We start from the raw sequence: 12,624 nt of genomic DNA on the forward strand, positions 1-12,624 counted from the left end.
CGTCTATCTTACGTGTGGAAATCAAGTGCTTTCGGATCTTCTTGGGATCAAATTAAATTGACTAAAACTTTTGTCAGTTAAATCAACGGCAAAGTCTTTCGGGGCTGAAAAATGATTCGAAATGTTAATCCTAAAATGATTTTTTGCGCTACCAATTTTGGGAATATGTACATTTATGATAAGGTAATGCGACTGCTATTATTATTTTTAATTAATAGATTTTCTTTTTTATTGTTTTACTTATTTAAAGTTTGAGTCTTTAAAGTTTCAACATCTACATGTCGCAGTATATTTTGGTTTACTTCAGGCATTCTATTATTAATTATATAATTTCTGTAGAAGGATTGCGTATACGGAAAATTCCGTTCTGGCGTTACGTTAGTTCGTACGAAACAAATTTGTAAGATAGAATTTATTAGTAATACATATGTAGAAGCCCTAAATACAGCAAAAATAATGACAATAGCCGAACGTACGGCTTTTAAGATACATTTAAGTCATAATTTCAACTGACTAAAGTCAGGTACGAAAAAAAGAAAAACCATTTCTGTGTTATGTGTTAGCTTGTGTCACAAAATGGCAGAACTCTGCGAATGGGTTGTGACTATCTATATACCATTACTGACAGACCCGCGCTTACTAAATGCATTTAATGTTTAGAAATTCATCGAAATTAAACAATAATCCAAAGCAACAAATATACTTACACAAATTGAAATTTCTTCAGAAAACAATTTTTTATACAATAAGCTATAAAAACAAAATCTATCAAAATGTTCTGTTCTACACACACTATTAGGACTTCAAACACATGGTCGATTTAAGTTTTTTATAATTTTTAATTCTTGAGGAACCTATGTATATAAATAGAAAAGTACAAGAACAAGTTTTTGCAAACCATGCCACATTCTCTGGCTATCATTTAAAAAAAGCAGCATGCAATTTGGTGCACGCTTTGTGGAGATTTTTTTCTAGAAATTTATGGTAGATATATATTTCAAGTAATCCAATATTCAATTTAAAAGCCATACCTGTTTTTTGTTGTTGTATTAAATCCGCGTAGGAATCTGAAGTACGTTAGGAAATTCCCGGGAAATAAAAGTAAAAAAATGATTTTAATAATAATTTCGCATCAAAGTAAATGCAATTGTTTAAATTAGTTAACTTTCAATAAATTTAAAAAATATTTTCTGTGAAAAGTGTCATAAATGGAAATGTGTTATTTGATTGACTTTTAATGTTTTTTTTTTTAGCATGGGGAACATGTTTGCAGAAGTGTCCAAATTTTTGAAGACATGGAGATATGTTTTATTTATTAAATTCAGAAAGTTTTCAGCGCCCAAATATGTATGCTATAATATATGTGACTGGCGGCTTGGATCTTCAATCAGGATTAAAATGTATTTGAAATCAGAGTAAAAGCTTCTACAAAAAAGTTATTATCAGAATATTTTGTTTTATTATTTTCTTTGGGGACTATTCCACATATAGTAATTTTATTGCATTGCTGGTGCCATTCCCCGATCGCTGCTTGAGTTGTCCCCCAACCAAAGGGCCCGCTTAACATTTCTGTCACATGAACTATCGGCCAGAACGAGCATTTTGATGTCCGTGGATGCTTCTGTGTTCTGTTCTGTTGTTGTGGATGGCAGAAACAGTGGCAGGGGCAGGGGGCAGGGAGGGAGAAAATGCGTTGAAAAACAGACCAGGACCAGAGTGGAGGGCAGCTCTGGTGGCCTGGTGGGATGCGGGTGTCGCGCGTAATGCGGGGCATTTTATTTTATTTTTGATCATTTTTCGGCCGCCAAAAAAGTAAACGAAATAAAAATAAAAAAATGGTGCAACAAAAAAAGTGGAAAGCACACACACACACACACACATATGTACATATATTTGGGGAAAGTACATATGAAACACTCCTGTGTGTGTATGTATATATAGGAGGCTCGTGTGCGTGAGGAAAGTAGGGAGAGAGGCTGTCGAAAAATAAATCGAAAAGGCAACACGTCATTGGTGGCATGTGCATAATCAAGCGCCCCCCCCCCACCGTTGCCACGTCCTGGCCGATGGGCCTAGGCCTAGGCTCGTAAAGATGCAACAGGGGTATGGGGCATGCAACTGCGCGCGCGTCCAGCGACGAACTGCAGTTGCAGTTGCAGTGGCAGTGGCCAAAAGTGCGTTGGAAATGAGCAAAAAAAAAAAAGGCCACGCCTGCCGCTGCTTCAGGAAATGCCCCAGCCCCAGGAGGCAGAGGGACGTGGGGGGGTAGCTGCTGCAGTACGAAGTTTGAAGTCCAGTGTGCTGCTCCGCTCTCCTGCTCCTGCTCCCTACTCCCTGCTCTGGCTCCTTCTTTTTGTTTTTTTGGGCTGCGTTTTTTTTACCTTTTTCCACTGAATGCGGTTGGTTGGGGAAGGGGATGGGGCAGGGGTGGCTTGGGTGTAGGCAGTGTAGGTGCGTTACCATTTCCTCGTTTTTCTCTCCTCATTTTTTTCGTGCATTGTACATTGTGCATATAAATGTATGTACATACATATGTATGTATGCATCTGAATCTGCAGTTGTGTACGTGTGTTGTAGTCCTTGTTTTATGCCTCTTTTTTTTTTGCTTGCGTTTTATTTTTTTTTTGTTTTTTTTTTGTTTTTATGTGCAGCATCTTTTTTTTGTATGCTGGCGATTTTCCCTCTATTTTGCTCGCTTCTTTTGTTTTTTTGATTATATTTCCTGCACAATTTTAATGGATTTTTTCGTATGTATGTGAGTGTCTCTCTGGGCGTGTGTATGTGTGTGCGTGTGTGTGTGTGTGTGTGGGGGTTCTTTTCCCTTCATATTGTTGTTGTTGTTGCTGCTGCTTCTGCTGCCTGCCTGCCTGCTGCTCATCACGATGAGCATTTTTTTGTGTTCAAGCAGATAATTACATTTAAATAAAATAAAAATTTCATGTAGCACCAACCCACACCCACACCCACGCCCCAGCCCCTACACAACAATCCGGCTTTGCTAACGTTCCATCCAGGCCTCCTGCTCCTGCTCCTGCTCCTCCTTTCCACAGCCCTTCTACGCCACGCTGCTGAAGGGGGTAAAAGTGGGTGGGTGGTTGGGTAGGTGGGTGGGTGCCTGATGGTATGCTTTTTGTTGGCATGTTGTTTTATAATTCATTTCTCTGCGTTGTTTGACTTACGCGACGCTGCACGTCCAATTCCAGTGCTCCTCTTTGCCAGATACCCCACCGACACCCCCGCCACCCGACCACCCTTGAGGTGCTCATCCAGGGTCCTGCGCCCATGTCCAGGTCCCTGCCGTACTGGTCACTCGCCTCGGTGTTGTCACTGTGCCGCAAATTGCGCCGCATTTGTGTTGTGTGCTCTTAGGCCGGGCCCACCACTTGCCCCCCTCTCCAAGTGCCCCAATATACAAGTCATTCGCCTCGACCCGTGCAGCGGCTGTCCCGTACCGTCCCGTCCCGCGCTTTGTTTGCTCACAAACTGCAGTCAAGTCAGTTTGTGTTAATGCTAATTGCTGCCACTCCTACCACTGCTGCCACTCCTCACACCACTGCGTTGCGCCTTTGGCCACCCCCTCGGCTGCTGCGGCTGACTTTGGGGTCATTTCGGATTCTAAAAGTGGCGCAGTGGCAGATGAACTGCCTCCACCCCGTCCACCCCGGGCAGCAGGAGAAGCAAGCAGAGAAAAAAAATAAGAAAATGAAGCGGAGAGTGAGAGTCCTCGCCAGAAGCCAGGAAACCGAGACAAATTGAATTGCTGCCGAATTTAAAAGGTGGCAAAATGTGCAGCTACAACTGTTGCATGGTGCCCCACGCGCCCCATCCGCTCTTCCCGCCGCAGCACCCAACAACTGAGTGTGTGGCAGTTTGGGCGTGTCTGAGGGCTGTGAGTGTGGGTGTGAAGGGAAACGCAATAAGAAGACGCAGAGTGCGTCGCAGAAGAGTCTCAGCAATGTGGGTCTCGTCCCGGACAGCCAGACAGCCAAACGGATGCCCAACAGGGACAGGAACAGGGAAAGGGAACAGGGATGGGGAAAGGGAACCTGGACAGGCAAAAGGGCCTGAGCCTGGGCGAGGGTGCTGGAATATTTCCGTACTTTTATTTGCTGTTTTTCGACACTTCAAGGACAACAGCGAACAGAAGTTGCTCAACTTTTGCGTGCCAGAGTTCATTTGCGGCTTCGTTTTGTTTCCCAGACCCAGACTCCAGACTCCCGACTCGGAACCCAGACCCAGTCTCAGTGGCAGTGGCAGTCTCCGTCCCCATACTCCACCCGTCCCACCTCTTCACATTCCCCCTTACACCTACCCAGCGAGAGTGACACATTTCCGGCCAATCGATAAGACTTCCCACCTTCCTTCCCACCACTTCCACTTGAAGATTAAAGTCGAATCCGTCAAGAAAACATTTTGCGTGCCGGCTGCGTGGCTCTGCCTGAAGAAAGAATGGGTCGGCCTTGACCTTGATTGAATATATATTTTTTTTTTCGGGTCCCTGGACAACACGTGGGCTGCCCCATGTGCCCTGCCCCGCCTGCCACCGCTCTCTTTCTCCAAGGAGACGCTCCCACACGGCCGTGTGGTGTGCCATCTGCTGTTCTTTCTTTGTCTTTGTCTTCGAACGCTGCTGCCGTAATGTATCCTGTCATCAGGCAACGACACTTATCCCCTCCCCTCCCCACACCACCCCCGTCACTATCTGCGGAGTGTGCCCATTGTTGCCGGCACTGAGGCCCCTGAAATGGGGGCATGGGACAGCTCCTACGATCCGCCATCTCAGGTATTTGCCTGCTGGAGCTTTGCCGCTTTGTTTGGCTCGCAATTAAATTAAATTCCTTTGTTGGTCCAACCGGGTGTTTGGCATTATGCGTAATTATACACTTTTGTGGCGGCTTTCCGGGCATCACAAAGCCCCGTGCTCAATGCACTCTTGGATTGTGTGCTGGGGAGTCGAAGGAAGCTGTTGGCTACGCCACAAGTCTCCATTTGAGTGCTGGGAGAGATTGGTGTCCCGCTGAGATCCAATCTGCACTCTCCATTCATGACTACAAATCAATTTTGATTTGCGCAGCCTATGGTCACTGGTCACCCATCTTTGAGCCTTGTTCATAGCGTTCATAGCGGCACCCCACATAAATTCACATAAAAATTAAAAATTTCATAAGTAGAAGGAAGGAAAGCGTATGCCTTGACGAAATTCGTTCACCAATCTAATGGCCCGGAAGAAGAATGAATAACGAGTGGGAAAAGGGAACTGTGTGCCTCACCTCAGGATTCCTGAACTGCACAGCTTACAAATATTAAATGTTTTTCGTAGACTCTTCTATAGCAGTGCGAACTTAAGATACAGTTTAAAGAAGATTCTACGAAAATTCCAATTCAATAAAAATTGTATTAGATTGAATGAATTGAAGATCGAATCATCCACGACGGTGATCAGGGCGTATACGTAATTAAAACCATCACAGTGATAATTAATAGCATAAATCCCAGAAATGGGACATGCTGGAAAGATGCCCCAACGGGAGACACAAGTGCTGCCATTGTAGAACCACGATTGAACTAGGCCATGCCTGCACACACGACTGCGAGGCACTCACATCTACATTTAACTTCGATCAGCCAGGCAGCGATTTAAGCTTTGAACTCGGGGATTGCAGCAGCTCAGTTCGTGGCCATCAGATGCCCTCGATATGTTAGGGGCACCTCAACCATTAATCAGCCTTCACAAGAGCGCACAGATCTTTTTTAACTGCAGTGTTGGGGCAGCCCAAAGGCAGGCCATGAAATTTCCTCAGCCCGAGAAGAAGCTCACCATGCGATTTCTCAGCTTGAATGATCGGAAACGTTGGGAGACTTGTTTGTTTGGAGGATTATTAGTATTATTATTATTATTAAAGAGGAGCTCTTCTCATTTCTCTTCTTATTATTTTGAATGAACATCGCCGTCTTGGACACTGGGGTAGGGGCCACTGCAGCAAATTTCGGCACGCCGCGGCGTCTGCTGGCGAATTGTATGTTCATCGTTGAGTTAATACTCGCAAGTGAAATTAATGTTTGGACTTGACATTGACTCGCCATTGTGGCCAGGCCGTTTGTGCAGCGTCAAAGGAAGGATCCTAAATGATCTCAAATGGCGGGATCAAGCTTGTCCTGTTGGCCTATGGAAATAATGCATAATACTTAATCTGATCGAGAATGGCTATTGTGTGTGTGTGTGTGTGGAAGGGTAGAAGCAGAAGGCTTGAATACTCTTCTCGTTCTGCTCTTGATTTTTAGCTGGGACATGGGGCTGCAAACTTTCTTGAGCTTCACGGATTGGGGCAACTAAATTAATTAAAAATTGTTGTGCACCTCTTAGTGTTGCCCCCCTCTCGAACCCTCCACCCACTGTATTCTGAGAGGAGTAGACACTTGTGTCTGTCTTCAGGCTGCAGTTCAAAGGATTCGTTGGGGGGGGGGGATTCGGTGGGTTTTTTGGGTGGTAAGTGGAAGTGGCAGCGAGCAAGTTGCGCAAGGGGAACTAAGCTTGTTAGCAACTTGGCAGAGCCAACCACACGCACTGCCGCACTGCCGCACCCCAGCCGCAACGCTTGCCACCTCCCTCCCTCCCGCCACTTGTACCGCCTTGCAGCGCCCCGCACCTCCCCGACACGCCCTGCAGCTTGTTGCAGCTTCTTCGACGCTAAGCGAGAATGCGGCAAGTTGGCAACTCGGAAACTCGGTGGCGTGGCGGCGGCATATGCATGTATTATTGTGAATATTATTATGCATATTTTATTTCGGGTTTTGGGTTTCGCTTTTCGCATTTTGTTCGCATATTTTTTTGTTCGCTTTTTTCTCCTTGTCTTGTGGCGCTCCTCTTTTTTTTACTTGCACTTCTATGCTGTGGGCTCCAGCCATAGTAGCGTTGTGTTGTGTTTTCGGGCTGGTGCGTCTTCTTTCAATTTCTTGCGCACTTCTTTCCAACGAGGGATGCTCCCCCGCCACCCCACTCCACGCGAGTTTTTCTCCGCGAGTTTTTCCGCGCGCTCATATGTGCTTGTAAAGTTTTTACTCCGTTAGCATAATGAGAAACCGCGTGTTCATATCCCAGCACATGCCCAGGCCCAAGCCCACTCCCACGTCCACGCCCACACATGAGAAGCCATATTCTTGGCCAAGTTGATTGTGCGTCTTCTTGCGCGCAAGTATTTTGCGCCATGCCTCAGCCTCAGCCACAGCCACAGCGGCAGCCTCAGCAGAGGGGAAGGCACACAGAAAATTCTATTTAAATTGTGTACAACATTATTAGAAAGTTTTCGACAGTGCCCGCAAAGGAAGCGCGTGGAAGGGGGTGTAGAAAAAAAAAACAAGAAAGGAAAGGCTGCATGGGCTGTGGTGGGGGGGGGAGGCATACGATAAAGTTGCTAAAAAAGGGAAAAAAAACGAAGCTGGGCTGAGCATAGAGAAAAAGTCGACAAACGAAATTTTTAATTTGTCCCAAGGCAACGCAAAGAGCACACACACACTCGAGACACATGCCCCCACACACACACACATAGAGGCCTCTCCGCGACACACAACATACCATCTGCCCAGCTACAATCTGTAAGCCCAACACTAAAACCAAAATGCTGCCTATCCCTTGGAAATAGAGGGAACACCGGAGGAATTATTTATATTTCGTTTACTTGGAGAAGTTCTACACTTCGCTGGGGGGATCGATTGACGATCCGCTGCTTGGGAGCTCCGATCCTTGATCCTGACGGTGGAACTCTCCGCTAACAGCAGCAGGCACACATTCATCATCAATCATCTCTAGCGATTGCTGTGGCTCCGAACTTAATGGGGAAAACTTTCTGTCTTTTAATTTCGACTGCGCCCCCGCCGAAGAGCCCAGCACCCCTTGCCCATCCCACCACCCCCTGCCAATTCCACAGAGGGAAAAGAGTAAAATTTGAAAACGGCAAAGAATTAAAACCGCAAATGTTGCTGCGACATTAGCGAGTGTGAGAGCGAGGGAGCGAGGGAGGGAGGGAGGAGGAGGAGGCACTTGGAGTGGGTGCGTGGGTGCCTTGTCTTACTGTGGGTTAGCACACCACACCACACACACACACCCACACACACACACACACACCACCACACACACAAAAAGAATTCTTAACAAACTTTTCATATGCTTGTTGTGCTTGCCCCTCCTTCCCCTCCTCTCTCTCTCTCTGGAGCAGTCACCCTGCCTGTCCTCCAGCCGCTGATCCTTGGGGCTCGGGGCAGCTCTGTCAGCTGCGGGAGGGACCTCGCGAAAAAGTTAAACAGATAGAATGAAAGGAACTTGGGGGGCGCAACTGGAGATGTGGTGTGGGAGTAGGAGGGTGGGGCTGGGGCTGGGGCTGGGGCTGGCACTCCTTAAGCATATTTCATTACATGTGCCACGGGTTTCCCGAGTTACAGGACTGAGGCGAGACGTCTCAGATGTCAGGCAAGATCGTCCGTGCCATGCCGTGCCAACATCATCAGCCACCCAGCGACAAAGGAGCACCCATCCATCTGCAGCCTGCGCTGTGCCCCTCTGCCGCTCTGCCGCTCTGTGGAAAAATTAACCACACGCTCCCAGTCAGCTAATTTAACCCTGAAAATCCTTGACACACACGCACATGCCACGTTCCCGAGCCCCCAGCAACCCCAGCAGCAGCCCAGCAGTCACTCATGCCACAACCCGTTTGGGTTTCTTGGGCTTGGGGTTCTCTGCCTTTTTTGTCTTGGGGCTGGGCAAAAAATGTATGCGGGAATTAAGCGCAAGTGCTTCCCCATTCCCTCATTTCCTGCTCATGATTATTTTTAAATTAATTTAAATGCCTTTCGCTCTGAAATGTCTCACCGAAATGTGTCGCAGCTTAAGTTGGCTCTTGATATATCTACTCTAAGGGCAGGAATGAGTTGTACCTTTTCGAATAGGAACTCGAGAGAGTCCTCTGGCTCTGACTCTGGCTCTGTCACAGGGTCTCTTCTCTCCTGATGATCAGACATTTGTCAGCCAAGTAGAAGATCATTTCGTCATGGAATGCCTCTGGCAATTGTGCGAGACTCTCCACTATTTGCCAATTGCCACACACGAGAGCAGTGGTTGGCAGTTGGCAGTTGCCAGCCACGGCCAGTTGTTTCTAAGCTTCATATATGCAAATTCAGCCCCAGTCGGATGGCCTATCACGGAAACTAAACACACCCAGACATATTCATGTCAGGCTGGGCCAACCACAGGCGGCCGTGGCAGCACAAGTGGTAGCCGTGGCAACGTGGCAGCAGTGTAGGATGGTGGGGGGGGGGCTAGCGAAGGCCAGGCCATGTGGCATGCACTATTCGGCAGCCACGACAGCGACTCCAACGACTCCAACGACTACACCGACGACACGCATTTAGGTCAGGCCAGAGAGCTCCTCTAGTGCGACTAAACATGTGCAACGCTCCTATTGGCTGGCGGCCAAAGCAGGCGAGGGGCTGCGCGGCAGCGGCGGAACCGGGCGCAGAAGCCAATCACACTATCGCAAAATAATTTAAACAAATCTAGGACAACGCTGCCGCCTCCCTAGCCTACCCTACGCCCAGACGCCACCCACCAACAGCCGCCCATCTGTGGTCGGAGCCGACGCAGAAACAAGCGCAAAACATCCGTGGAGCAGCCGGAGGGGGTGGGGGTGCGGGGCGTGCGGAGGCGAGGGCGGGCACGAGGCGAATGGGCGAGCCGAGCGAAGCCGAAACACCAAAAGCCGATGCGATGCGGCTTTGGCTGTGGCTGTGGCTGTGGCTCTGGCTCCAGCTCCGAGTGGTTGTAGGGAGTGGATGTAGTGGGTGGGTGTAGCTGGTAGTCCTGGTGGGGTGGTGGGTGGGGGGGAGGACCTTTCCTTTATGTTGGCCTTTGCAAATGACGACGGAAAAGCCCGACCACGCACACACACACACACACACACACACACACATGCATGACATGAGCAACTATGTGCTTGTCCGTGTGTGCTTTCGAGTGGGTTCTCCTGTCTGTGTGCGTGTAGAATAAGAAGCAGAAGCTCCCAGTGCCCGTGCCCCAGGCCATCTGTGGTAGAGTGCGAGCGGGAGGGAGAGAGAATTGGCCATATATCTAGCTGTGGCTGTGCGAGCGAGAAAAGAGCGAACGACGAGGCAAGGACGATTTGCTAACCGAAGGACAACTGTCCACCAACCGCCCCCTGCCCTCACCACGCCCATGTCCTCTGCTGATTAGAGAAGCTAAAAAGCAAAACGCAAAAACTGCTGCCACACACACACACACACACCCACACACACACACACACACCGACAAACGACGACGACGAGAACGAGGGCCGAATGCGTTGACGAGGATGCGTTGGCCCCGGCACCGGTGTGTCCCGACGAGCCTGCCGAGTGCGGATGCAACGATTTGAAAGGCTTCTAAGCCGCATTGCCGCCGTTGATTGGCTCACGAGTCGCGTATAGTTGGCGGGGCACGGTGGCACGGGGGCACCCACTCGACAAACACTGGTGTTCGGAATAGGGTCTCTTTGGGTGGGGGGGGCAGGCAGAGTTGGCTTTGCTAGTGTTCACTTCGTGTGCGAAACTAATGCAACCTCCCACCCTTAGCAGCTCTATCCATCGACAGCGACAGCAAATGGGACAGCAACTGGGTGCAAACGGAAGCGGAACCTGGTTGGCTGACGATTTGACCCGTCAATAGGCCAAGCCATACCCCCAATGCTCGTAGCCTTGTGGCCCTATGGCCCTATGGCCCTATGGAGCTATGGCCACACTCCAGTATCGATATTGACAATGACTGGCATCCGGCTCGGTCTTTTTTATGCTCCCCGTTGGTATCCTTGTTTAATTCATAAACATTCTATGCATGTTGTGCGATAAACCCCGGACATTAGCACTAAAACTCACTCGAACTCCGACTGAGGGAGCAGATGCTTCAGATACACAGATACCACCACAAACACACACTCCCACACACACACACTCCCACACACAGAGAGCCGGATGAGCAGTACGAGTATCCTTCTTGGGGCCTGGCAATATGCGTAAAATGTATTTATGATAATGCCAAAGAGAATTACGTTAATGTTAATGCAAAACTGTTACGACAAACAAGAACAATACGAGAAAATGATGACGACGTAGAAAGTCGAATGAGGAGAAAGCCATGAAGATGGTGGAGTGATAGACAGAGAGAGAGAGAGTGAGCGAGATACGGGAGGGGTAGTGGAGTGTTCCACACACACACACAAGGAACGTTATCATAAAAGCAGATAAATTCAGCCGAAAGACAAACTCATAAAGGCAAAATGTTTCATTCTATTAAAAATTTTTATTGCAAATTTGTAATTTACAATTTGCATTTCGTGTGTTGGCTTTTTTTTTATGTGGTCGGGCGGGGACAGGGACAGGGACAGGGACTTGACTTGCGACTGTTGCTGAGAACAGTTCGAGTCTCTCTCTCTCCCGCTCGCCTTTGTTTTGGCCCGCGCCATGCCATTTTATAACCGTTATTCATAATAAAAAATGTTATAGAACATCATTTTGGCAATACATAAAAATGCAGCAGCTACATTGAAGAAGGCATTGAGTGCGCGGCATAGACCGAGAGCCGCTGAGAAAGCGCCGAGCATCGGTTGCGGGAGAGAGAGAGCGTGAGAGCGAGAGAGTTGGATGGGGTAAAAAACATCAAGCAGCAGCCTCTCGTCTCGATGGCTGCTAGAGGACAAGTAATTTCTTTCTAATAAGCTTGGATCGTATCGTATCGCCCGCCTGCATCTCGAGCCCATCCTGGGGGCATATGGCTATGGCCTGGCTTGGCCTGGCCTGGCCCGCACCTGGCCCCGCCCCCCGTGACCCTGTCGATATCATATTTTAATAACATGTCATAAAATATTTCTCTGTGTGTTGTGTGTTCCATCATTCTCCTCCTTCACCAAGCTACTGCCTGACTGCCTATATGGCCATAAAAAAGTCATTACCCATACTCGTGTACATACGTATACGTGTAGCCGTGTGCTCCACATACGAGTGTAGACCCCTGGCCATCTCCATCTACATCTCCATTGCCATTTCCATTGCCATCCTCATCGGTGTCGGGCGGGGCGCAGCCCCTTACCCAGTTCTATCGAAGATTGCATCAGCTACGCTACGACTTTTGGTAATAATATTTCGCGCTCCTTCCCGAAATGAAATTGCACAAAAATAATAAATATATTGTTGCCTATTTTCCATAAGGCTCGGCTCAGCCCTCAGCTCCCAGTCCCCTGTTCCTGCCCCGCTTCCATTTTATGATGATCCATAAATGGGGTCGAGCGGCTGCACTTCAATCAGCGGCACTGGACGCCGGCCAACTGGGAGCCATGCTTTAGACGAAAATCCAAAAGCCAGAAAGGGCTTCTTCTTTTTTTTCCACACTAGTATAGCATGGGGCAGCGGAGAACAGATGGACCTTTGTTTTACTGCCCCAAGATCTGCGTCTGGCGATAAGGCTGAATGAGCCAGGGCCTCCGCTGGGCTGCGGCTTCCTCTCTGCCTCATTGTGGAATTCCCACGGCACAGGGGGACCATTCATCATGGGCCTGGTCTCTCTGCTGCATAGAGTTTGTAAGCCAC

This window comes from Drosophila obscura, unplaced genomic scaffold, assembly GCF_018151105.1.
Source record: "Drosophila obscura isolate BZ-5 IFL unplaced genomic scaffold, ASM1815110v1 contig_84, whole genome shotgun sequence".
Taxonomy (NCBI): domain Eukaryota; kingdom Metazoa; phylum Arthropoda; class Insecta; order Diptera; family Drosophilidae; genus Drosophila; species Drosophila obscura.